Here is a 27,855-nt window from a genome sequence, read left to right as displayed (position 1 = left end):
AGGATTTAATCTCTATCACAGACTAAAATCTTATAGAAGCAACTTGAAAAGGCCAGGGTTAAGTCAAATTAGTGTTCCTGGATGCATTTACTCCTTTCTAAGTCCTTAACTGAAGAATCATTTTTGCCACTTAGGTTCTGTGTGAACTTGGGCAAACAGAAAAAACGTCTCTCATCTGCCTAGTCGGTTCCAGTTGCTTTATTTTCCATCTTGTTCGCCCTCTGCTGGTTTTTCAGAAGAAGAACATGAATGGTAAGAACTATATTCTCTGACCCTGTTATATTTTTCTTGTTTTGTTTTTGTTTTGGGAAGTCAAAATTCCAGTTGACCCCCACCACACACACGTAAGTCATAAAAGATGTTGAAAGAGGGGCTCCTGAGTGTCTGCCTTCAGCTCAGGTTGTGATCCCGGAGTCCTGGGATCAGTGCCCTATGTCAGGCTCCCAGCTCAGTGGGGAGCCTTCTTCTCCCTCTCCTCCCTACCCTAGTGCTCTCTCTCGTTACCTCTGTCTCTCAAATAAACAAATAAAATCTTTTTTAAAAAAGGATGTTGAAAGAAGACATGTGCATTTTAATGGATTATATTAACTTGATTAGATTAATTTGAATTTCCCTGCATATTTGGAGATCTGACATAGGGCAGAAGAAAACCCTCCTTAACCTCTTTTTATGTACCTCTTACTGTTTAATCTTCAGCTATGGATTTTTTCATATGCATAACTGCACTGACATCATAAATTCACGGAGCAGAATGCACATGAATATATATATTCTGGGATATATATATCCTGGAACCCTGCCAATCTGGGGATCCCAAAGCTGAAAGCACCCCAAGAGAATGAAAAAAAAAACCCAAACACAGACCTTGACATTTCCTACTTATTACTAGACTCATTAATTCAACAAAATGTAATAGAATGTTTTCAGAACCCTAAAAGACTCCAGTTTACCCAAATTCTATACAGTATTATTCTAGGAAATCCTCAAAGAATGTAGGCATTATGATAACAGTATTCATTTGAGAACCAATTACTTCATGTTCTGGTCTGCCTGAAGAATGTACTCAGGACAGCAAAGCACAAACTGGGCAGTTATATGCCCCGACACCAGACTTCACCCTTTTTCTTTTCTTTTTTTTAAAGATTTTATTTATCTGTTTGACAGAGAGAGAGAGAGACAGCAAGAGAAGGAATACAAGCAGGGGGAGAGGGAAAGGGAGAAGCAGGTTTCCTGCTGAGTAGGAAACCCGATGGGGGGCTTGATCCCAGGACCCTGGGATCATGACCTGAGCCTACAGCAGACACTTCACCCACTGCCCCACTAGCCTTCTCTCTTTACAAAATTTGTTTTTCTTTGTCAGGCCCCTCTTTTGCTAATAGCACCACTGCACGTTGGGAAGCTGCCCTTCCTCCTCCATGTGATTCTAGGGGGGTCTTAGTCACACACCTTGGATCCTTGGCCATGGGCTGGACATAGAAGCAAGAACTGAAAAATGACAATATCACACCTCCCTGTGGTCAAAATTACTGGAAAATGACCCAAACTTGTTTACTCCTTCTTTGGGATTTTATATGTTAATGCTGATAGAGAGAAGGTGTCTCTTTTCTCTAGCATCACAAATCTGGGACTATGGAAGCTTGAAACTGTCCATGATGCTTTTCTACCTCCACCCACTTCACTTCATGGTAGACACCCAGGATAGTAGATATGGAGAGAAGCAGATGGAATTGAAACATATTTGGAAGTAAAATCTGCTGAAGGATTGAATTGGAGGCAAGAGATGAGCAAAATGGAGGAGTGAAGAGTAGTTTCTAATTTTGCTTCCTGCGTGACTGTGTTACTGTTTCTTAATATAAAGAGAGAACCAGCAACACAATTGGAGATGAAACCAGCACTGTGGGGTGATGGTCAGGAGTACATGTAGACTTTTAAGGATATCTGTGAGGTAGGCAAGTGGAGATCTTAGGTATGCAGTTGGATATGGCCTTTGGAGTTAGGGGAAGAGATTTGAGCTGAAGCTATTAATGGGAGCTGTAGTGTATAAACTGTACATAAAGATACTAGAGGGGTGAGAATATTTAAATACGGAAGATAGTGAAGAGAAGAAGACCCAGGACCAAGTTTGGAGGAGGATTAGATGTCAAATGTTAATAATTGAGCAGGGAAGGAGAGCTTAAGCTGAGGACACTTAACAAGGGAGTAGTAACAGGAGAAAAAGTAGAAAGAAGATAGGGCATCAGAGAGCTGGAGAGAAGAGTTTGGATAGAGGATAGTAGCCAACTAAGTCAAAAGCATTTGAGAATTAGGGAGGTTTGAGATTGGAGACACATGGATGGGGTTCAACGCCAAGGGCATTGGTGAAGTTTATGAGCACTTTCCATATAGTTGAGTAATGGGCATGGAAACTAGTTCAGGGCAGGTGAGAGATGAGAGGTAGCGAGGTACATTGTAGCTGGCATTGTATGTTCTTTACCCCATCCCTTACACACACCCCTCCCACACACAAACACACCACAGTACAAACACATAGCAATACCGATAGACTTTCTTAAAAATACTTGAGAGAATACCATCGTATCCCCTGGCAAAAAAATTCGTCCTTGGGGTATTTAACTCTGAAACCATTAGAGCCCAGGATGATGAAGATCTTAACAAGACTGTTGGAGGGGGTCCTGGAGCACATGAGCAGGGGTCTACTCTCACTCCTGCCTCTTGATTCTCCGATCCACATACAGTCAACTGTTTGGGGCACGCAGTATTCAGGGTAGTTACATTCTGTAAGGTCAGCACTAATCCCGAATTAGCCAATGCTAAACTCCAAGGGGAAATACATGGTTAGGTTCCTGCGAGCTTCTGGTCACAGCATTTTCATCAACCAAAGCACTCGTTCTATGAATTCATTTGCCAACATCCTTGGAAAACAAGTCAGTTTCATCAGCATGGGAAACCTGTTCTTCTACATATAATCCTTTTCCTACATAACACTTAGCAGGCATTTAAAAAATTCTTCCACAGCCTCTTGATCTGCAGAACCTGCCCCTCATGAAAGGTTCACATTTTTCATGCTGTATTGCTTTTTGAAATATGTGAGGAGGCAGTAGCCCAAAAAAGTAACATTTTCTTGACCCTGGGCAATGTGACTGTACATTTCTTTGACTTTCAGGCTTATAATGCTTTCTACGATGCTCTTTTTTTTTTTTTTTAAATTAGTTGTCATCTTCGAATCTATATCCACAGGTGTAGCCCCTTTGTGTAGTTTTCATCACACATTATAGATGCTACCCAGGCCACTTTTCTGGAGTGGCCTGACATACAGATCAGAGAACTTCCTTGTCCCTTTTTTTTTGGATGAGCCATATTATTGATTCCTTAACACCGAACCCGGAGACACAGGGCTGTAACTCAGGCCTGAACAAAGCTTGTTACACACACATTTTTCTCCCTACAGCACATCCCAGCCTTCCTGAGCTTAGGAACGCTAGCCAACGCTTCAGCACTATGCTTAGGGGCTCTTTTAAACAGTGAAATCCCAACAAAAGGCACAGAATGTGAAAAACGTGGTTCTACTTAGGCCACAAAAGGGTCGTTTGTTCAGTGTGAGAGCTGAAACAAGAAGACAGTGTTGCCTTGTTCAGTTTCAGCTGGCAACATATGCACCGGGCAACTCCAATGTTTCAGTGCTCTGTGCACCTCCTCAGATGCCTGCGAGAGTATGGTCACTGTCGATGTCATGGTCACAAAGAAATCGCAGCAAGTAGGCAAATGTGCTGATATGGGATCCGCTAACGACGAGCATCGTCTTCACTCTGGCTTTGGGAAGACCAGTGTGTTGGTCCATGCCGGCTGCTATAACAACATGTCATGTATTGGGTGGCTTAAACAACAAACAGGTATTTCTCACAGTTCTAAGTCTAAGGAAAGTCTGAGGTCAAGGAATCAGACAAATTTGGTGTCTGGTGAGTCTCGCATTCTGGTTCATAGATGGCCATCTTTTCATTGTAACCTCACATGGTAAGAGGGGTGAAGAAGCTCTCTGGGTTCTCTTCTCTCATGATCTACTTACCTCCCAAAGGCCCCACATCTAAATGTCATCATAGTGGGAGGTTAGGTTTCAGAAAATGGATTTTGCTGGGACACAAGCATTCTATGGAAATCAACACCATATACTGTTAGTCCTAAGTCCATACCAACATCTTATAATGAGGCTATAACATTACAGTCAACAGTCTTTCAGCTGGTGTTAGCAGACAAGGCAGACCCACCTGTAATCCAAGTTCAGAAATGTCCTATCAGTCAACTAGATGTAACAAAGTGCCCATGAGGTCCTCTGTGTTTGGAGACTGAAGTGGACAGGAGGAGTCTTCTGGAAATAGAAGCAACTTAGGTCTGCAATTCATTTGTGTCTGCAGGACCTGCTTGGTTTGGGTTAAATATCTGCTACTTGCACTTGTGCTTCTGGGCGCCTCAAGTATATGGAGAAGTATGTTGGAAATAACCATTTTGTCATGGGTAGTTCTGTAACAAGGTCACCTCCTGATCCATGGTCAGGCGTTCAGTACCCACCAGGGTTCAATGGCAAGTGAGGAGTTGTTTTCTCAAAACAGGAACTGTAACTAACATAACAGACCATCACTTTGATCTGTAACTTATTACCCAATCATGGTTAACTTCCGGCTCCTTATAGACTTCTCTTGTACTGGGTCACACGCAAAGATGGCAACCTTTAATTTATACAGTATATGGGCTGCGTGAAAGACATGTAAATGTGATATAGGTAGCTGTTACGGTCTGAATGTTTGTGCCCCATTCATCTCTTGTGTTGAAATCCTAACCCTCAAAGATGATGGTATTAGGAGGTAGGGCCTTTGAGAAGTGGGGCTACTGAGGTGCGGAGACCTCATGAATGAGGTCCCAGACAGATCCCTGAGAGCTCCTGCGCCACTTCCATAATATGAAGCCACAACAAGAAGGTGCAGGCTAAGAACCAGACGGAGGGCTCTCTCCAGAATGCAGCCACGCTCGATGCCTTGATCTTGGACTTCCCAGCATCCAGAACCATGAAAAATAGATATTTGTTGTTTTTAAGTCTCCCAGGCTCTAGTATTTTGTTATAGTCACCCAAATGGACGAAGTAGCCCCTGACCTCTACAATGTCCCATCAAGTGTTATGCCTCTTTCTTACTGGTTGGGGGGCCCGTATTTTTATGGGGTTTATCGCCCTCACTTTAGCAGACTTTTATCCTAGTTGGGCATCTGAGGAAGTTCCTCATTCTAGCTCACCAGGTCCTATCCATATAAATGTCATCAGAACAGTGGACCTGAAGGATGTTGTATAGACAGTAGGAATATCAAGTTCCCAGGGGACTCCCTTGAATAAGGACAGGGAGGAAGTGAGGTTACTACTTGTCCCTGCTAGTTTTCTCTACTTATTGAGTCAGAGGGAAAACAAACAAACAGAAACAGAAAAGCATTTTCTAGATTAACAGCAGCATACCAAGTACCTGGGCCTGTGCTGACTTGCTACTGTAAAAGATCATATCCAGAAGAGCAATTCTAATTAGAGATACCAGCTAATGAGGCTTTGGATAATCCACTGTCATCTTCCAAGACCTCTCTTCTGCAAAGGCCCCATAGCTGAATTTAAAGGGATTTAATAGAAAGAACATAACTTGATCTTTCCAAGCTTTGAAGAAGGCATCAATTCCGGCAGTTCCTCAGGGATGTGCTGTTGCTTTTTGTTTATAATTTTCAGGGGGGAAGAACTCAAAGGGCTTTCCCTTGGCTCTTCTCACCACAATCATCCTTATGGCGTAGACCAGGGAGCAGTGGGGGTGGGAGGCTCTGCCAGTTGCGCAAGGCAGGAAGGAAGACGAAGGATTCTTAGCTGCATCTGTCTCTTCCATTCAGAAAGCAAAAACTTGCCCAGGTATTTCCCACCAAGTTGTCACGTAATGACTTGCACTGACAAACTCTTACCGCTGATTTGTAGCTGCAAGAAAGACTGGAAATAAGTATTTTAAATGCCCGCTCTCTCTAGCGGAGAGCCAAAGAAGAGAGTTTTGAGAATGACCCATGGGTTTAAGACAACTTTTTGCCAGCCAAGGCCTTATCACAGCTTTGGAACTCTGTCCCTTGCTGTCAATTTCCCCATGGAACTGCTGATTTCTGCCCTCTATGAACATTCCAGCTCTAGGTAGGAGACCATCAGGAAGCTTATAGTTTGGTGGAGAAAACAAATGCAGTAGGGAAATGTTTTGCTCTTAAATTGTTTTTCTATTCTTTTACCTTACCATCCCCCTATCAGTAAGAAAGCAGCAGTGGCTTTCTGTTCTGCCTTGTCCTTGGGGGAAGGGTGGGTCTAGGCTAGCTAGAAGCACTCATTAGTCAGCTTTGCCTTTTGAAATACAATTTTATTTATTTATTTGAGAGGGAGGGAGAGAGAGAGAATGAGTGAGCAAGCACAAGGGACAAAAGGAGAGGGAAAAGCAGATTCCTTGCTGAACAGGGATCCTGATGCGGGGCTCCATCCCAGGGCTGTGGGATCATGACCTGAGCCAAAGGCAGACGCTTAACCGACTGAGCCATCCAGGCGCCCCTCGAAATAAAATTTTAAACTCCTTCACTAACATATCAGTCTGAGAGGCAAGCGCTTTTGATTTTCAAGAAGTAAGGTTTGGGTCAGAGTGAAAATGTATGTCTTCGAAAATCAAGGCTCCAGAGTCTAGAGGACTGGAGCATGTATCCCATTAAAAATCATACCTATTGTGAAGTAAGAAATCAGTTCTTCCTGGGCCCCAGGGGAGCACCTTGGGGAGACTAATTAAAGTGAGAGTAAGTTGGGTGCCCAAGAAGCACCTTCCTACCTTCAAGTTTAAAACTCCCCCTCCCAGGATAATAACCTCTGGGAAAGGAGAGCCATAAACACCCTAGATGTTCAAGAAGCTTACAGGAGCCTTCCAAGCCAGGTACATCCCAGCTGGCTAACCTCTAAGGAAGCCCCACATCCAGCACAAGGTAACAAAACAATAGGTTCATGGGGTCACCCAAGCAGCTGGGCCCGAGAGCAGCCCACAAGAATCCTGCACCCCACACAGTGACATGAAGGAAACAGGTCAGCGCTCCAGAGCCCTGGGGGAGATAGTGCAGGTATAAATGCCAAGAGGCAGTGGCTAGGGTCCGTGATTAAAGAAGCGAGACTGATACAAAGCGAAGGTCAAGCAAAGCTTTATTTCGCCCCAGCACGGAGAATCAAACTGACTGGTTGGGGCCACCTCTTACAGAGAGAGCGGCCCCTCCCAGCCTCACAGACTAACTTTTATAGAGCAAAGGCCATATGGTTGGGCCTGGCCACACACAGGTGGCCAATGACATTGTAACACAGAGAGAAAATTGCATAGTCATGCTAGGTCACACACGGGTGGCCAATTGAATTACAATTCACCCTATAGTAGCTATTTGAACTAGCCTATCACCTTGGTCAGAATTGGTGCCCAAAAGGCTCCCAAAAGGTGCACAAAAGACGGGGCCCACATTCTTTGGCAGTTAGGGAGATAGTATGTGTGCTTTACTGATTGGATGTCTCCACCTGGCCTGACTCGTCCTTGTATTCTGGGCTCTGTTATAAGGGACAGATTGACCATATTTTACTAGTTTCCTGGACTTGCTTTTAAGTAAGTTCCCCTGGTTGGGGGGGCAGGGTTAGTTTAAACAAAATCACTGTTTAACCGAGATGGATTCATTCTGGCTAAGTAGGCCCTTACAGCAGGACACGGGGTCTGGATGAAAATAAGGGAGTGAACCCAATGGTTTGACCAGAGGCCATATATATCAGCCACCAATGGCAGCCCTCGACACCCCAACCACGGTGAGAGTTCATCCCTCCTTCAATGTCAGGATGTTACCTGGGTCACCAGGAAACTTCGATTCTACAGAGAGAAAAAGGTTAGCAGAAACAAAAGGAATGAGATCTTAAAACTGCCTGAACATTTACTCAAAAAGAGTAGATTAGGGGCACCTGGGTGACTCAGTGGGTTAAGCCTCTGCCTTTGCCTCAGCTCATGATCTTGGGGTCCTGGGATCGAGCCCCGCACCAGGCTCTCTGCTCTGCGGGAAGCCTGCTTCCCCCTCTCACTCTGCCTGCCTCTCTGCCTACTTGTGATTTCTCTCTCTCTGTCAAATAAATAAATAAAATCTTAAAAAAAAAAAAAAAAGAAGAGTAGATTAATCCAGAGGTGACTCCAAAGTGGTGACAATATGTGTTTCGTGATACGCATGGCTCTGTGGCTCCACGGTTAGTTGAGTTTTGTTACAGAAAGCAAAGAAAGTTCCCTTTGCTACACACTGGATTGTGACTATAAATTATATGCCCCCTTTGCAGGCATGTTAATAGAGAACTACAAAATAACATGATAATACAGTAAATCAGGGGATTTTCTGAAAGCGGTGGAGACTGGGGCTCCTGAGTGGCTCAGTTGCTTAAGAGGCTGACGCAGTTTCGGCTCAGGTCATGATCTCACAATTGTGGGGTCACGCAGTCTTGGGGTCACGCAGTCGTGGGGTCATTCCCCCAATCAGGCTCCATGCTCAGTGCAGTTTCTTTCTCCCTCTCTCTACCCCTTCATGCTTGCTCTCTCTAAAATAAATAAAATATTGAAAGGAAGGATGGAAGCAAGCAAGCAAGCAAGCAGTAGGGACTGAGAAAGGAAACATCTATCTCTTCCTGGCGGAAAAAGGAAATAATTCAAAGAGGGAATTAATTTCAGGCGAGTTTTGATGGTTTAGCAGATATTTGATATGCAAAAAGGGGAGGGGAAAGTATTCGAAGTACAGAGAGTGGCTGCCACAAAGTCACGAAGCCACAAAAAGGCAAGGTGTGTTTTGGGAAATGGCAAGAAATCAGGGTGGTTAGAACATGAGTTTTGCAGGGCAGGGGCAGACGATGATGCCAGGGAGCTATACTGGAGCCTTCCCTGGCATTCTTAGTTGTCAAATACAACGATCTGCCCGGAACAGAAGCAGCTAACATCTCTACCTGGAGGTTGCTCAGTTCCACTGGTCTCTTCACAGGGACACTCTGGCAGAGAGAGGGACCAGGCCCCAGGAGGCCTGTGGGGAGGCTTACAGCATCCCAGGTGGGTGAGAACAGCCTCCACCAGCACGTGGTAGCAGGAGAGAAGAGAGAGACCAGATTAGCTAGGATTTGACAGCTGACTCCATACAGGGTATGGAAGTGGAAGAGAAATGGAAGGAATTCATCAGAGATCTCTGGTCTTGGTGGATGGTGATGTCTTCACTACGGGAACAGAAAACAGGAAAAGGAAGTTTCAGGGGACATTATAGCAAGCACATGCATTCATTTAATAAGTGTTTATTGAGGATTTCCAATGTGCCAGACACTGTGCCACGCATGAGAGAACCGGACAGCCTCTGGCCTTGTGAAGTTCATGGGCTACTGTGGACTATTAATATTAGGTAAAATATAGCTGCATAATTAATTCATCGTAGTTGTGAAAACTAGGACAGTTAATCACACCTGTGTCAAATGTGAGGGAAAGCTCAGAGTCAGGAGACAGTGTACAAGTGAGACCTAACCTGCTTGAGGGAGTCAACCTTGAGAAAGGGACTTCTGAGGGGAGCTCTATTTTTCCCTACAAACAGTGACTGAGTGAAGAGCATTTCAGACCTAGGTAAAGCTGCAAAGCAGAAGGGAATTTGTTGGGATCAAGAAACCAAAGGGTACTCAGTGAACAAGGGAGAAGGACCATTAGAAGAGGCTGGACTGTGGGTAGAGGCTAGGAGTCAGACACAGCATTTTAAGTTATGTTGATGGCAAGGTCCTGATCTAAATGCATCAAAGTGTTTTTAGGAGAGAACATAAAAGGATTTTCATTTATATAAAAGTCTGCAGCTGGTGTGTGAAGAATGGATTAGAAGAAGTCAAGAATATAACAAAGTAAGACCACCCGGGAGAACAGGGTCCAGACTGACTCGCAAGCAAGGCTGGAGAGTGGAACGTGGAGCAGATGAACCAATGTGGAGAGCACGCCCTGAGCACCAACCAGGTTTGCTGACACTGGGGGGAGGGGGGCAGATCAGAAGTCCAGTTATATGTGTGTGGATTTTGACCTGGACTGGAAATATAACTTACAAAGTCATTAGCATGTAATTTGAGCCAAGGAAAGGGATTCTGTTGCAGAGGGAGAAATGAAGGAAAAACCTGAGGCAATATACTTCAAGGCATTTCAATATATAAGGTTAAGACAAGGAGGACAAGCCGACAAATGATACCAAGAAAGGGCAACCAGGCATTTATGAACCAAAATAGGACAGCATAGCATCAGAGAGGCAAGGAAAACAGTTCTTCATGAAGGAAGAAATTAACCGAGTCGTGGGGGCAGACGCCAGATTGCGGGGGTTGAAGAATGAATAGCAGGTGACAGGAGGCAAGGAGTGCAGCCGGTGGAAGGGAATTCGAGAATGTTGGCCGCGAATGGGTGAGATTTCCATTTTGGACGCATTGAACTGGATATGCTCATATGGTGTTGAAGTGGTGAAGTCCAGAAAGAGCCAGATACAGGAAAAAAAACTATGGCTGATGGACATGTCTTGCCTGCAGAAATAGATTTGGTTTGCAAGAGTGTAAGCGGTGTGGAAACCTGAGGTTAGATGAAATTACCAGGAAGAGCATGAGGCGCAGCAACACAGGGCAGAAATGGAGACAGAGGAAAGCAAATGCTTAAAGGGGAAGCCAAAAGAAGCAGAGCCTGGGGACAGGGAGATGAATAATTGGCAGAGAGGCAGGGAGAAAAGCAGGAGAGTGTGAGCTTGAAGGCTAGAAAGCCTGGAGTTTCAGGAAGAGCAAAATGCTGCAAATAAGTCAGAGCAAGATCAAAAACTAATATTTGGATTTAACGTTTGAAGGTCATTTAAGACTTTAGTATGATAAATTTCTGTTGTGTTTTACAATTAGAATCCAGATCATAAGGGGTTCATTAAAATATGGAGAAGTTAGCGGGGAGCCTGGGTGGTTCAATCAATTAAGTGTCTGCCTTCAGCTCAGGTCATGATCTCATGATCTCAGGGTCCTGGGATGGAGCCGTATCGGGCTCCCTGCTCAATGGGGAGTCTGCTTCTCCCTCTTTCTCTGCCCCTCCCCCCAACTTGTGCTCAGTCTCTCTCTCAAATAAATAAATAAAATATTTAAAAATTGGGCACCTGGGTGGCTCAGTGGGTTAAAGCCGCTGCCTTTGGCTCAGGTCACGATCCCAGGGTCCTGGGATTGAGTCCTGCATCGGGCTCTCTGCTCAGTGGGGAGCCTGCTTCCTCCTCTCTCTCTCTGCATGCCTCTCCACCTACTTGTGATCTCTCTCTCTGTGTCAAATAAATAAATAAAAATCTTTAAAATATAAAAAAAATTATTGAGAAGTTAGGTAAATAAAAACAATGAACATTGACTCTAGTGAAAGAAAGTTAACAACATATATAATGGAAAATAATGAATACTTATAATATTAATACATTACTATTATATCAATATAATGCTATTTTTAAAAGCATCTATTAGGGGCACCTGGGTGGCTCAGTGGGTTAAAGCCTCTGCTTTTGGCTCAGGTCATGGTCCCAGGGTCCTGGGATCGAGTCCTGCATCGGACTCTCTGCTCAGCGAGGAGCCTGTTTCTCTCCCCACCCCACACCCGCCTGCCTCTCTGCCTACTTGTGATCTCTGTCTGTCAAATAAAGAAATAAAATCTTTAAAAAAAAGCATCTATTAATGTTACTATTAGTTAAATTTAAAAAACTATATACTAAGTATTAATTTATATCTGCTAATATTAGTAAATTAATGTAATCATTTTATACATAATCCACATTAAATAATCTATACATGATTCTTTAACAATGTATAGATTACTTATACATTCTATTACATGATTCATCGTATTACAGTGATCCCTCCTATGTTCAGGGACACATTCCAAGACTCCCAGTCTGGGATGTCTGAAACTGTGGATAATACTGAATTTATATATATATATTTTTTTTTCCCCAATGATAACATTTAATTTATAAATTAGGTACTTACTATACAACAATCACTAATAATAAAATAGAACAATCATAACAATTGCTGTAATCAAAGTTGTGTGAATGTGGTCCTCCTCTGTCTCTCTAAAAATACTGTACTGTACTCACCCTTCTTTTTGTGATGATGTAAGATGATACAGTGTCTATTTTATGAGATGAAGTGAGGTGAATGATGGAGGCATTTTATCATGGTATTAGGCTGCTATTGACCTTTTGACAGATATATCAGAAGGAATTATCAATATATCAGAAGGAGGGTCATAATATGGGGCAGGAGATAATCTCTAAGAAGATTTATGGACCTGCTACTTTGGTAAAGATTTTGGGTTTCCAAGGGTTGGACTGTATCAGGACATCCCTTATTAAAAGACTGGATCTTGCATCTCTCACCACAGAGTAGAAAGTCCTATCCCTGGTAGACCTCTTCACATTCTGCACCTAGGCACTTGGATCCAGTTCACGTTCTGACTGATCTAAAAGACTGGCAGCTTGGAGTGCACCCTTTTGCAGAAAAGTGCTCTGCAGCAAGTCCAAGCTGCTCTACAAGCAGTCTTGCCATTTGGACCATTCCACATGGCAGGCCCTATGATATTAGAAGGGTCAGTGGTGGGAAAAGATGCTATGTGAAGTTTATGGCAAGCTCCAGAGGAATAGCTCCTTTGTCTTTCTAGAAATAATTTCTGGTGTGTTACTGGGCCCCAGTAAAGGCAGAATGCTTTACCAGGAAGCATCAAGTAGTCACGTGTCCGGAACTGCTCATGATGAGCTGCGTTCTCTTGAACCCATCGGTCACAGAGGGAGGCCGGTGGCATTCATAATAGGATGATAGGATGGAAATAGGATGGAAATGTTGTGTCAACATTGTGTGACTGAGTCTGAGTGGTACCATTAAGATGCACGAGAAGTTAGCCCAGTCTCCTTTTCCACGGTAGTTGCACCAACATGTCTCCCTCAACTCACAGGTTTGGCCACATAGGGCAAAGGAAGAGGTGCTGAAAGAGGGGGAAGAGCCTGGACTTGGTTTATAGAGGGATTGACTTGGCTTGTGATGTGCCAATAGCAAATGGATAAAATGGATATTAGATTCATCACAGTCATTTTCAATAGTAACCTTAAAAGAGAGTCTTGAAGGAAAAATCTTTCCAGTGGGTTGAGCTTTTAATAATCACCTGATCACCCCCTTTACATGGGAAGAAAAGTAGCCCAGGATGAGAATTTCCATGAGCTCACGGTAGGCTGAATGGCCTGGTTGGCTGGTCAAGAGCCTGAAGAGAAAGGACTGAAAGAATGAGGACGAGGAGGTCTGGAGTAGAGACCTGTGAGAGGGTGTTCAGGTTGGGCATGGTGGCTTCTATATGTGCCCTTCCAGGTCCTCCCAACAAGAGATGGGGTCTAACTCTCCACCTCTTAAATAGGGCTGGGCCACACAACTTTGGCCAATGCAACAATAGCATAAGCATGGGCTTCAAAAGTGCCTGGGCATTGGGGGTTGCCCTCTTTTGCTTCTAGAAACCCTTTTTCCACTAAGTGCAATCCTGCCCCAGCCTTCTAGAGTTTGAGAGCACAGGGAGAGAGTCTCTGCCATCCTAGTTTCCCAGCCAAGGTCCAAATGCATGAGTGAGCTTCGTTGACAGGACATGGGGCAGAGGAAAGCCACCTAGCCAAGGCCCACTCGAATCACGAGCCTGTCAAATCAAGAGCAAATAAATGTGTTCGAAAGCACTAATTTCAGGGGTAGTTTGTCATGCAGCAAAAGCTAATGAATAACATAGCTTTCTGGGCGCTCTTAATCTATTAATAGATGAATAGATTGCACTGGCTTCACAGACTTGTTTCTGATTCAGAAAAGTCAGGTGTGAGATTCAGATTTGATTAATGACTTCCTTCCCCATACCCCCTCTCCCTTTCTTAGGGCATTAAGCCCCATGCAGCAGCCTTGGAGGTGGAAGCCTGCAAAGGAATATGATTTAAGGAAGGCATTCAAAGGAAAAACACATTAGCTTAATATTTTCAAAATATTATTCCTATTACTGAAGTTGGCAAGAAGCCAGGGAAACAGCTGCCCTCATGTCCTGGGGTGGTAGGACTGATTATACAGACATTTTGGAAGGCAAATGGCAGTATCAACAAAAAAGTCACACGAACCTGCTGTTTTTCGAAGCAACTGCATTTCTTTGTGCCAGGTCTAGATATGAAGAAATGCTATATATAAAGAGGCATGCACAAAAGTGTCAATTCCAACATTTTAATAGCAAAAAACTAAAAACAGAAAAATAGAAACATAAATGATCGTATGTCTGTGTTGTGAAACATTACATAGTACCTAAAGGAATGAAGTCAATCTGTGTACTGGCTAAGAAAGATTTCCAAGATACATTGTTTTGTTTTTTTTTAAGATTTATTTATTTATTTTAGAGAGAGAGGGAGAGAGCATACACTTACGTGTTTGGGGGGAGGAGGTAGAATGAGAAGGAGAGAAGCAGACTCCCCACTGAGTGTGGAGCCGGACGCGTGGCTCGATCTCATGACCCCAAGATCATGACTGGAACCAAAAATCAAGAGTTGGATGCTTGACCAACTGAGCTGCCCAGGCGTCCCTCCAAGATAAAGTCTTAAGTGTATATGTAAATTAAGGAAAGGCTTAACTTACATATGGTGTAATCTCAGTGGCTTAACAACGCAAGGTTTTTGGTTTTTTTTTTTTTTTTTTTTTTTTTTACTTCATGTAAAATACAGTGGGCCAAAAAAGAGAGGGTACATCTGCTCCACGCAGACAGAGACTCTCTAATCTTTCACCACGGTTTCTAAGCTCACCCTGGACATAAGCATCCAGCCAACGGATGAAGGAAAACAGAGGAATATTCTGAGGGACATTTTTATGGGGCCAACCTAGAAAGGATAGTCCTTATTTCTGCCCATATGTCCCTGGCCAAAATTCAGTCACATGGCCACTTCTAACCCCCAGGTACCCTGGAAGTGTGGTCTAGTTGTGAGGAAACAGAAAGCACGACTGTACTGAACAGTCTGCCACAGACACTGTTAGACTCCATCCCCACACATTTACCTCTGGTTTCCACACACATATCCGCAAAATCCTTCAGAATGTCATCTCTCTTCATGACGAGCATTTGTACTTGTTTTCCAAAACTTCCAAGGTTCTAGTAACGTGTTGAGAGGTCCTAGGAGGTGGAAGGGTAGGTTTCAAGGATACCATGGCGTCTCCTTGTCAGAAAACTCTCTCAGATGAGGACACCGCATGGTTTTCAACAAGATGTTTCCTTCAGAGAAAAGGGGCTACTTTCTTTTTTTTTTTTTTCCAATTTATTTATTTTCAGAAAAACAGTATTCATTATTTTTTCACCACACCCAGTGCTCCATGCAAGCCGTGCCCTCTAGAATCCCCACCACCTGGTACCCCAACCTCCCACCCCCCCCGCAAGGGGCTACTTTCTATAAGCAGGTCCACTCTGTTCAGATTCTTTGTAACCACCAGGCTCCCACTCTTTCCAGAACAGTCCTTAACTTCAGTGCAGACAAGGCCCAGAGCAGCTGTGCAATCAATGTGGATTGTAATTTTGCAATCCTGAGGCCAAGACACTGGGCCTGACGTTCACACACACTGTCCTGGTGGCTGCAAGAGACCAGGGGTTCCTTTGGGGCAGTCACAGAAGCTCTGCGATCCTCTGACCAGAACGTTAGCAGACATTCCCGAGCGCGGAGCTTGCCATTTTTTTCCCCTTTCACTGTGGGGGCCGTCACAGCGACCAGTCCGCTCACAAGGCTGTCTGTCTTCGTCTCCAGACAGACTGCTTGTGGCTGCCGCTTGGCCTCTCAAAGCCTACCTTTTGTTTTAGTCATTCATTCATTCATTTTTTTATTTTTCTGAAGTTCTTATTTATTTGACAGAGTGAGAGATCACAAGTAGGCAGAGAAACAGGCAGAGAGAGAGAGGGGGAAGCAGGCTCTGCACTGAGCAGAGAGCCTGATGCAGGGCTCAATTCCAGGCCCCTGAGACCATGACCTGAGCTGAAGGCAGAGGCTTAAGGCACCCAATGAGCCACCCAGGCGCCCCCATTCATTCATTTTTTAGAGGTTTTATTTATTTATGAGCGAGAGAGAGCGAGAACACACATAAGCGCACACCAGCAGCAGGGGAAGGGCAAAGGGAGAGGGAGAAGCAGACTCCCGCTGAGCAGGAAGCCTAATGCGGGCTCAGTCCCAGGACCCTGAGATCATGACCTGAGCTGAAGACAGATGCATAACCAACTGAGATACTCAGTTGCCCCTATTTATTTATTTTTATTATAATTTTCTAAAGTAGGCTCCACACCCAGCATGGACTCCAATGCAAGGCTTGAACTCATGACCCTAAGATCAAGACCTGAGCAGAGATCAAAGGTCAGATGGCCACCCAGGTGGCCCCCAGAGACCACCTTTTAATATGCTCTTCATTCCAAGCAACTGCAGGGGAGAATTTGAAAAGGCGCTTCCTACCCGAAGCCACGGACTGGCAGTATATCATCGTGCGTGGCCTTTGAATGTCACCAGATCATGGGGCTTATCCTAGAGCCCCATCCTGTGGGTCTGTTTCCTAAAACCTCTTCTGGACACCGTACTCCAGCTGTCAGGGTTCAATGATGAACACAGAAATCATTCAGGTCACTTAAACTGGAAAACATTTCATTAAGGGACTGGGGGCTCACACAACTGCTGAAAGGACCAGAGGAGACCAAGTCAGGAAAGGCTGCACGAACACGTGGGAAATCAGGGTGGCCCAGGATCACAGGAAAACGTTGGTGATGATCTTAGCTTCCTGCGGTACCCAAACGGGCCACTCCCAGGAGGAGAAAACCAGAAAACCACATTTGCCCACTAGCCTGCCCCTGTTTCTAAAGCAGTGATGGCCTCTGCTTCTCTTCCACCTTCCAAATATCAAGCAAGAGCCTGGCACTCTTGGAAGCGAAGCTGGGAATGTGCTGGCAAGGGAGCCTGGGAAGTATACTTTCCAGATTTCCAAGCCCTGCAATGCAAGAAAAAGGAAAACACACACACACACACACACACACACACACACACATAGAAAGGGACAGGAATGGTGCTGAGATAACAAGTCGATCTGGATGGCGGAAACAGTTGTGGAATAGTGGCGCAGAATAATGCCATTCTCGGGAGAACGAATCTTTACAAAATAAATCTGTATTCTATAGTGAATAAATGCACAGAGTTCTAGAAGGAAAACCCAAACCAGTTACTAGTGGTTACTTTGTTGCTGGTTAGTTTGGGGGGGGGGGGAAATCACAGACAGACTTGAGTTTTTTCCAAATTTTTGACAATCTTTTGCAGTAAGAATATACATTTAGATAAATGAAATAAATTAGGTGGTAATGGGGTGGGAGGTAAAAAATTTGAGAGGCGTTGGGTGAAGAAAACTTTCTTTAATTTTTTCAGAAAGGATGCAGAATCTCATGTGTATTTATAGACTAAGGGAGGGAACCATAGACTCGAGAGAGGATGGACAGAAAGAGAGGGTTGACTGGTAGAGCAAGATCTTGCCGGAGCCCAAGGAGATGATGAGTTCTAGTTCAAGATGAGGATCTTAGCCATGGAGACTGAGGGTGCAGAGGCCAGCGTAGGTGCTGTTGCCAGTAAACTGGGAAGAGAAAAGGGCAAAAGCTGAGAGATATTGAGCCTGATGGCCAGGGACCCTCAGTGGAGTGTAAGGCAAGGCCCCGGAAGTGGGACTGAAGGAGACAGTGGACAGCGGGCAGGTATGGCCCTCGTGACAGTTTGGAGTGATGCCGTCACCTGACTCGGGATCTGAGGAGGTGCCGAAGTCTGCTCTAGGGTGTGTTGATCCCCAGTCCCTGGGTGGGGTGCTCTGAGCTCAGAGTTTCAGGCATGATGTTTCTCAGAATCGGTGACCTCTCCCATGACATCACTATTGAGAGCAGAGTTTCTCAATCTCAGAATTAACACTGGGATTAGGTAATCCTTCATTGTGGGGGACTGTCCTGTGCACGTAGGATGTCTAGTAGCACCCGGGGCTCTATCCGTGGGATACCAGACGCATCTCCCAATGTGCTAGTTATGACAGCGGAAATACCTCCAGACTTTTCCAAATATCTCTTGGAGGGAAGGAGCAAAATCTCTGGTGGAGAACCACTGATTTGTAGCTTAGGAACCACATTCCAGGGTTACTTCTCAAGAATTGTGCAAGCTGGTCTGCTCTGGGGAATGGTCTGCCCTGCCTGCTTTTGTGGAGGGTGAGAAGGCCTTTGGCACTGGGGCAAGGCGTTCCGGGGGAAGCCACACCCAGCCGCTCTGAGCGGTTTGCACCACAGGTACCAACACGTCTGGACTACAGGTGTCTTCCCCATCAATGCCCAGAGTCACTCAAGGGCCAGGCCTTCTCTTAAGTAATCTCTCACTGTCACCACCTTGAAGGAAAGGAAAAGAAAATGAGAGCAAGGGCATGGATCACAATTTTCATCAAATCCAGTCACACAAGATTCCCTTTTCTAGAATCTTTCTGTGCCCCTCGCCTCCTCACTCACCCAGAACGCTTGGACCTCCGACTGCTTTCTAGGCATGATATCAGGGACTGGATACTCAAAATCTAAAGCATGGGGGCCTGTTGCTGAGCTCGTATCAAAGGAAGAACGAGGGGCGCCTGGGTAGCTCAAGTCGGTTAAGCGTCTGCCTTCAGTTCAGGGCATGACCCCTGGGTCCTGGGATTGAACCCCACGTCCTCGGTGGGGAGTCTGCTTCTGCACTTCCACCCGCTTGTGCACTCTCTCTCTCTCTCTCTCAAAAAACACATGAAATCTTTAAAAGAATTTTTTTTTAAAAAGAAGAATGACATAAAGAGTGATAAGCATTAATTGACCTACATACCTAGTATTTGAAAAGTGCAGCAGAGGGCAGAATGCCTGCAGAGAGGCAGTCAGGGAGGCTCTCAGCAGTGGTGATAATTTGGTTAATTCCTAAAGGATGCCCAGTTGTTCCGACAGCCTTTGAAATCGGAGATGCATTGTCTGCAGTGAGTGGAGAGAAACAGTCAGCCAGGGAGCGGATTAGGAGGGCCCTGGCCGGCTGCAGAAAGAAATCTGGGTGTATAAGAAAGCCACTGATTTCTGCACATTGACTTTGTATCCTGCCACGTTGCTGAATTGCTGTATGAGTTCTAGCAGTTTGGGGGTGGAGTCTTTTGGGTTTTCCATATAAAGAATCATGTCATCTGCGAAGAGAGAGAGTTTGACTTCTTCATTACCAATTTGGATACCTTTTATTTCTCTCTGTTGTCTGATTGCTGTTGCTAGGACTTCTAATACTATGTTGAACAAGAATGGTGAAAGTGGGCATCCTTGTCTTGTTCCTGATCTCAATGGGAAGGCTGCAAGCTTTTTCCCATTGAGGATGATATTTGCTGTGGGTCTTTCATAGTTAGATTTGATGAGGTTCAGGAATGTTCCCTCTATCCCTATACTTTGAAGCGTTTTCATCAGGAACGGATGTTGGATTTTGTCAAATGCTTTTTCTGCATCAATTGAGAGGACCATGTGGTTCTTCTCTCTTCTCATATTAATTTGATGTATCACATTGATTGATTTGTGAATGTTGAACCATCCTTGTAGCCCAGGGATGAATCCCACCTGATCATGGTGGATAATCTTTTTAATGTGCTGTTGGATCCTGTTGGCTAGGATCTTGTTGAGAATCTTAGCATCCATATTCATTAGTGATATTGGTCTGAAATTCTCCTTTTTGGTAGGGTCCTTGCCTGGTTTGGGGATCAGGGTAATGCTGGCTTCATAGAAAGAGTCTGGAAGTTTTCCTTCTGCTTCAGTTTTTTGAAACAGCTTCAGGAGAATAGGTGACAGTACAGACAAAAGGTTGATATCCAGGATCTATAATGAACTCCTCAAACTCAACCCACACGAAACAGACAAACACATCAAAAAATGGGCAGAAGATATGAACAGACACTTCTCCAATCATGAAATACAAATGGCTATCAGACACATGAAAAAATGCTCATCATCATTAGCCCTCAGGGAGATTCAAATTAAAACCACATTGAGATATCACCTTACACCGGTTAGAATGGCCAAAATTAACAAAACAGGAAACAACATGTGTTGGAGAGGATGTGGAGAAAGGGGAACCCTCTTCCACTGTTGGTGGGAATGCAAGATGGTGCAGCCTCTCTGGAGAACAGTGTGGAGATTCCTCAAGAAATTAAAAATAGAGCTTCCCTATGACCCTGCAATTGCACTCCTGGGTATTTACCCCAAAGACACAGATGTCGTGAAAAGAAGGTCCATCTGTACCCCAATGTTTATAGCAGCAATGGCCACAGTCGCCAAACTATGGAAAGAACCAAGATGCCCTTCAACGGATGAATGCATAAGGAAGATGTGGTCCATATACACTATGGAGTATTATGCCTCCATCAGAAAGGATGAATACCCAACTTTTATAGCAACATGGACGGGACTGGAAGAGATTATGCTGAGTGAAATAAGTCAAGCAGAGAGAGTCAATTATCATATGGTTTCACGTATTTGTGGAGCATAACAAATAGCATGGAGGACAAGGGGAGATGGAGAGGAGAAGGGAGTTGAGGGAAATTGGAAGGGGAGGTGAACCATGAGAGACTATGGACTCTGAAAAACAGTCTGAGGGGTTTGAAGTGGCGGGGGGGGGGGAGTTTGGGGTACCAGGTGGTGGGTATTATAGAGGGCACAGCTTGCATGGAGCACTGGGTGTGGTGAAAAAATAATGAATAATGTTTTTTTGAAAATAAATAAATTGGAAAAAAAAAAAAAGAAAGAAATCTGGGCTTCTCCTGTAAGTTCAACTGTTTTAGGCATGGGACCCCCCCGGTTCCCGGGTCCTGCTCTGATCTTGACTTTTCTGGGTGGTTCATCCTTTCCCTCCTGCCCCCCATTTTCAGTCTGAGACCCAGCCTTTTAGCTTCAGGTAAATATATCCCAACCCTCCGCTTGGAACCCCTCCTGCAGAGAAATGTCTCCAAAATCTTGTTTTCCTTTCTGTGTTTACCTCCACAAAGCAGACGCCCCAATTTCCATTAGTTGACCTCACACCGTTACCAGAGAAGTTCTTAGGTATCACTGGCACCTAGCCAAGAGCAAGATGCTGTAGGAAGTGATAGGTTTAGCGATGCCAGAGTGCGGTGAGACAGGGAGAGAGGAGGTCCTGCTGGCCAACTTCTCCCCACCATAATCTGCCTGGGCCTGGCTCCTCGCAAGGTTTTCTTTCCTGAAGGAACACTGATGTGGGATCACACACGGATCCCTGTTCTCATTCTGAGCTCTGAATCCCGCTCATTCCATTCCCTTCATGGAACATTAGTATCATGAAGACACACCCTCTGGTGCTCAAGTTTCTTGGGAGGGTGGGGTGCTGGAGAGAACATGGGTTGGGGACAGAAGAAGAAAAAAAAGGGATTTTATAGTTTTTGATAACCTATCTTCTGGCCCTGATTTCTGATGTCTTTCCTTTATATTTTCCTTGTATTTTTTATTTTTATACATTTTTTTCTTTCCTTTAAATGAAAGGAATTGGGGGAATAAGGCTGATGATGCGAAGCTGGATTTGGGAAGTAGAGTCAGCAAATACGGAAGTTTCTAACATATTATTAGTAATTGGTACACCTCCGTGCTTACCTGTACTTCCCGATTTCTGTAATAAAAAAAACAGAACAGGGGCGCCTGGGTGGCTCAGTGGGTTAAAGCCTATGCCTTCGGCTCAGGTCATGATCTCAGGGTCCTGGGATCGAGTCCCATATCAGGCTCTCTACTCAGCGGGGAGCCTGCTTCCTCCTCTCCCTCTGCCTGCCTCTCTTTCTACTTGTAATTTCTGTCTGTCGAATAAATAAATAAAATCTTAAAAAAAACACAAAAAACAGAAAAAAAAAACCAAAAACAAAATATGGAGCGGACAGAACAATGCCTCCTGAATTTTAAGGTAATGAAAGCAAAATTAAGGAGGGTCAAAAACTAGAAAAGAATTCTAGGGGCACCTGGGTGGCTCAGTGAGTTAGGCATCTGACTCTTAATCTCTCAGCTCAGGTCTTGATCCCAAGGTCATGAGTTCAAGCCCCATGTTGGGCTCCATGCTGGGTATAGAGCTGCCTACTTAAAAAAAAAAAAATTCTCAAAAGGCATCTATACTTTGTTTCTCTCTCTGTTCCCCAGTGATATAGCTGAATCTGTGTGTTCTGGAAAAATCTGTATAGGTTTTCACATCTCCTCCACCCCTGGAAAACAGCCCTGCTCCTGGAGATAAATGTTTAGGCTTTTCTGGGTTGGTCCCCAAAAGACAGGGTAGAGGACAGACCATGTATCCTGGAGGGCTCTTCCCAGCTGAGAAGGGAAAGCTCACTTGCCCGCCAGCTAGTTCCTGGTCACTCCACTCTGCCGTGACCCCTCCTACCACCTCACCTGGGAATACCCAGCCTCTCCTCTCACTCTTACCTTTTCAATGGCAATTCCCTGATAATTTCTACCTCTTTATGTATGTGTGCGTTCATTTTTTTAGGGGGGAGAGGCAGGGAGAGAGGGAGAGTCTTTTTTTCTTTATAGCATTTTTAAAAATTATTTATTTATTTATTTGATAGAGATCACAAGTAGGCAGAGAGGCAGGCAGAGAGAGAGGAGGAAGCAGACTCCCCGCTGAGCAGAGAGCCCGATGTGGGGCTTGATCCCAGGACCCTGGGATCATGACCTGAGTCGAAGGCAGAGGATTTAACCCACTGAGCCACCCAGGCGCCCAGAGTCTTTTTTTCTTTAAAGATTTTATTTATTTGAGAGAGAGAGAGAGAGAGAGACAGAGACAGAGACAGAGACAGAGAGAGCATGCACCCACAGGGGAGGAACAGAGGGAGAAGGACAAGCAGACTCTACACCAAGCACGGAGCCAGATGCAGGGCTCAGTTCTGCCACCCAGAGATCATGACCTAAGCTGAAATTAAGAGTGAGAAGCTTAACTTACTGACCACCCAGGCATCCTTCTATCTCTTTGTGTTTTGATCAGAATTCTAGTAGAATTCCTTGAGTTAATTTTTTAATTTTTTTCTCTCCAAAATGTTCACTGTATTATTCATTCCTTTTATTTGAGGTTTTGTCTTTTAATTCAGGAATGAAAAGAAGAAATTATAAAGGAAACAGATAATAGATTCAACTAAATAAAATTTTTAAACTTCTGTCAATTAAACAGTATTTGCTATATGCCAGAGTGAAAAATAGATACAATGTTGGGATTAGTTTTATATATATATACACATACACACACACATATATGACTATATATATGTACTAATATATGTACTATATATCTACTAATACTTGTAAGTCACTAATTATATATATACACACACATACACACACACATATATATGACTAGTCACTAATTATATATATATACACACACATACACACACACACATATATATGACTATATATGTACTATATATCTACTAATACTTGTAAGTCACTAATTATATATATATACACACACATACACACACACACATATATATGACTATATATATATGTAGTCATATATATGTGTGTGTGTGTATGTGTGTGTATATATATGACTATCTATATATGTAGTCATATATATGTGTGTGTGTATGTGTGTGTATATATATATAATTAGTGACTTACAAGTATTAGTAGATAGTATATATTAAAGCACATTAAAGTGTGAGCAGTAAGAGAATATATTCCTACAGGAACAATAAAAGGGATTTAACAAGCAATTCACAAAAGAATCCCAAATCAAACTGCTCAGCCATATCAATAAATCATAGAAACATCCATTGAGACAACTAAAAAAATGTTGAGGAAGTTGGCATTCCCTCCTTTACTACTAGTGGGTTATAAAATAGTAACATTTTCTGGAAGGCAACTCAGAAGTTTGTGTTAAAAGCTTTTACAGCGCATAAACTCTTTAATCCAACAGTCTCAACCCTTGAACACAATCCTGGATGGATGTGTGGGTTCCGACCTGCAGGACCGGGGCGGGGGGGCTCATCATAGTGTTACCAACAGAAGTTAAAAAGGAAGATGCCTAAGTTTCACCTTTAGAAATAGGTTTCAGTTGCAATTTATAACAATAACTGGTAAGTTTATAAGTTATAGCTTATAATTCAGAAATCTAGTAAAAGAACACAGCACTTGAAGAAATGCTTGTAATAAAGCAAGAAGCATAAATGCTTAAATAAACACATTGACATATGTGAGTTCAAAAACTGTAAGGACACGCCCACCGTTCACCCAAAGCTAATACTGGTTTATCTCTGAGGGTAAGATTAAAGATGATTTTTAGTGTTTGTCTTTGGGCTCTTTTACTATTTTCTCTATTTTCTGTATATGAAATATATTACTTTTGTAAAACACACACATGTAAATATATATATTTTAAGTAAAAGTAAACTGGCTTTGGCATTAGAGAGGTTGGATGGTGTAGGGGATTTAAGACCAAGTAGATCCTGAATATGTGTCCTTACTTTTTAAAAAAATATTTTATTTATATATTTGAGAGAGAGAGAGATAGCGAGAGAGAGCACTAGCAGGAAGGAGGGGGAGAAGCAGACCCCCAGCCAAACAGGAAGCCTGATGCAGGACTTGATCCCAGGACCCCGGGATCATGACCTGAGCCGAAGGCAGGTGCTCAGCCAACCAAGCCAGCCACACCCTATGTCAATTGCACTTCCCCCCTTTTCTTTAAAGAGTATAATCATAAAATGAAAATCTTTGCATGATCTTCGCAGAGGGTCCCCAAAAGTAAATGTTTGGGAGAGTATCACATATTTTCTGTATTAGTCAAGATCTGTTAACTGCAGTAATAAAGAGCCTTGAAATCTCAGTGACTAAATACAACGACAATTTATTTCCCTTTTGCCTCGGGTGTCCATTGGGCAGGCGAGATGAGACCTGATAGAGTCATTTAGGGAGCCGGCCCTTCCAGTGACGGTTCTACCGTGCATCCTCTGTGTTCTGCCAGGGGATGCTATGGGAAAAGAGAGGCGGTGTGGGAATCAGGGATTCAGGGCCTGGCTTGGGAGGGACACATATGACTTCTGCTCCCATCCCATTGGCCATAACCCAATCAATTTGCCTCCCCTAGCTGTGAAGATGCTGGGAAAAGTCACCTTCCTGTGTGTCCAAGGGGAAGACTAACTGTTTAGGGATCCCACTGCACTGTTTCTGCCAACACTGCAGGGAAGAAAATTCCTGAATCCTGTAGATGTATGGTTTGAGGGTAGATCTTTAGCTTTTCCATGTAAAATATGCCTCAAGAAAATCGCTCTTCTCTTGCTCTAAATAGCTTTCTAGTAAATAATTTCGTGTCCTACATGTCTAGCTATCGAAAGGGGTCAGATGATACCAGAATTCTTATTTCCAGTATAGAATTAGTTACTTTCCTCTGTTGTCCCTGCTGTTTAAACAAATTCTACCTCTGGTTTATACATTTGTAAACTGTGAGTTTGAGTTTCCTCTCCAAATCACGTTTCTGGACCCGGCAGGCTGTAGGTGGACCCCCACCACACAAGGTGGCCGCGTGAACACTTTGGTGGCTCGCAGGTCCGCTCACGCAAACCGCAAAGGGGAGCGTCAGCATGCGGCCGGCAGGAGCACATCTGGAAAGCAAAGGCTTCAGTCCAGAAAACTCAATAAGGTGGGATCAAAATTAAAACCAGGAGCCTGAGATCTGAAAAAAGAGGCTGCAATGATTTTAGCGTCTTGGTAAAGCAAAAAGCAGGCAAGATACTTAGGCAGCGCCTACCCACATGACTCAACTTACTCAGAATGTGGGGGTACCTGACTTTGCAAAGGAAGATGAAAGGATCTACAGACTCGGGGCAGAGGTGAGGGGGGCTGAGGAGGCCAGCAGGGGCGGGGTGGGGGGAGCAGGTGGAGAAGGGGGAAAACAAGCCCCACTTCCCCTAATTCTAGGAGACCTGAGCCTCTCCTCCTCTGGCGGGAGGTGACCTGAGTATTCATTTAATCCATGAGAATGAGCTCTTCTAGTAACCACATTGACTCCTAGGAAAGCCCTCAGGCTCCAATATTTATAATCAGAGCTGCGGCTGGTAGAGAAGGGAAAGCCTGAATCAGGGAGATTTTTATTCACTAAGTTTGATGCGAGAGCCCTATAATTTAGGGTACAGGACTTGGATGGCGCCCAGCCAGGCTCGCAGTGGTTAACTGGGTGTGAGAACAGCAGACAGTGCCACCCGGGAGATGCTGGAGCCCATATTTCTGCCTAAGCAAAGCCGTGTGCAAAACTTTCCCTGAAAATCCTCCCTCTGACTCTGGGGTCTTAGGCAGAACTGACAAAATAATTTGTGGGACCCAGTGCAAAAGAAAAATCCGCCCCCCGCCCCGGTAAAAATGACTGAGATGTTCAAGGCGATGACAGCAGAGTGTTAAGCAAGCGTGAGGTCCCTCTCCCTGTGGGGTCCCCCGTGACTGCATAGGGCAAGAAGCCTGGGAAGCCCGGGAAGAGAGGCCACAGGTTATCTTCAAACTGTGCAAACTCAAGGTAAATGCCCATGTTCCCTTCTGTGGACGCAGTTTCTCCTCTTGTACTTATTATTTTTAGTGGTGCCATTGTCTAACCAGGCAAAAAGCTTGGGATCGTGCCGAGTTCCTCTCTGTCCTTCACCTTTCTCTCCAATTAATAACTATTCCTCTTGATTTTTTATTTTTTTTATCATTTTTTTTTGATTTAACAGAGAGAAATCACAAGTAGACGGAGAGGCAGGCAGAGAGAGAGAGAGGGAAGCAGGCTCTCCGCTGAGCAGAGAGCCCGATGCGGGACTCGATCCCAGGACCCTGAGATCATGACCTGAGCCGAAGGCAGCGGCTTAACCCACTGAGCCACCCAGGCGCCCCTATTCCTCTTGATTTTTACCTGGAGAATGAACTTTTTCAGTAAGTCTTCTCATCCTAATCTCTGTTCCCATTCAGACTCTCATTATCTCGCACATCTTGACCTGCTTGAATCGATCTTCCAGAATGATGTCTCTCAATTGCAGTATGACCACATCAATGCTTACTGAAAACCTTCAAAGACTGCCGAGAGCCTACAAGATCAACCCCGAACGACTTAGCCCGGCACATGCGGTCTTCTGCCTGCTGCCCCGTCCTTCCTGCCCAGGCATTCCGGGCCTTGCACTTCAGTGATCCAGTAACACTAAGTTGCTGGCAGTTTCCACATGCTCTGAACTCTGTTGTGCTGTTCACACCGGCTTATGCTGCTCCTTCTGTCGTAACACCCTTTCCTAGCTGCTTTGTGTTACCTCCTGTGGCGGGCGGAACGGTGGCCCCCAGGCATAGCCAGGTTCTAAGCCTCAGCAGTTAGGAGTAAATCACAGATCTTGATATGGGGAGATTATCCTGGGTGATCCGGCGGCCACTGAAAGCAATCACGTAAGAGGGAGGTAGAAGATTTTACTACACAGGAGAAAAAGGTGATGCAGAAATGGAGAAGAGAAAAATTTGAAGATGCTACGACATTGTCTTTGGCGACGGAGGAAGGGGCCAGGAGCCAAACAAGGCAAGAAATAAAGCTCTAGAAGCCGGCATAGGTGAAGAATGGATTCCCCCTGGTGTAGCCTTCTCAAGACCTAGGTTTTGACCCAGTGAAATCTCTTTCAGACGTCTGACTTCCAGAACAGTAGGAGAGTAAAAGGTTGTGGTTATTCTTAGAGCCGTCGTGGGGAGCTAAGCGTTC

At 44.4% G+C, this 27,855-nt stretch overlaps 1 long non-coding RNA gene across 1 annotated transcript; it reads left to right on the top strand.

Moving 5' to 3' along the window:
• The first annotated feature begins 148 nt into the window (after positions 1 to 148).
• LOC122891715 lies at positions 149 to 26,886 on the top strand. The gene is made up of 3 exons (XR_006381313.1): positions 149 to 252; positions 9,901 to 10,061; positions 26,855 to 26,886. It is a non-coding gene; the product is annotated as an uncharacterized LOC122891715 (long non-coding RNA).
• Positions 26,887 to 27,855: the final 969 nt, after the last annotated feature.

This window comes from Neovison vison, chromosome 12 (assembly GCF_020171115.1).
Source record: "Neovison vison isolate M4711 chromosome 12, ASM_NN_V1, whole genome shotgun sequence".
NCBI classification, from domain to species: domain Eukaryota; kingdom Metazoa; phylum Chordata; class Mammalia; order Carnivora; family Mustelidae; genus Neogale; species Neogale vison.
Note: the sequence above shows the minus strand (reverse complement) of the source record. Positions and strands in the feature narration are given on the sequence as shown.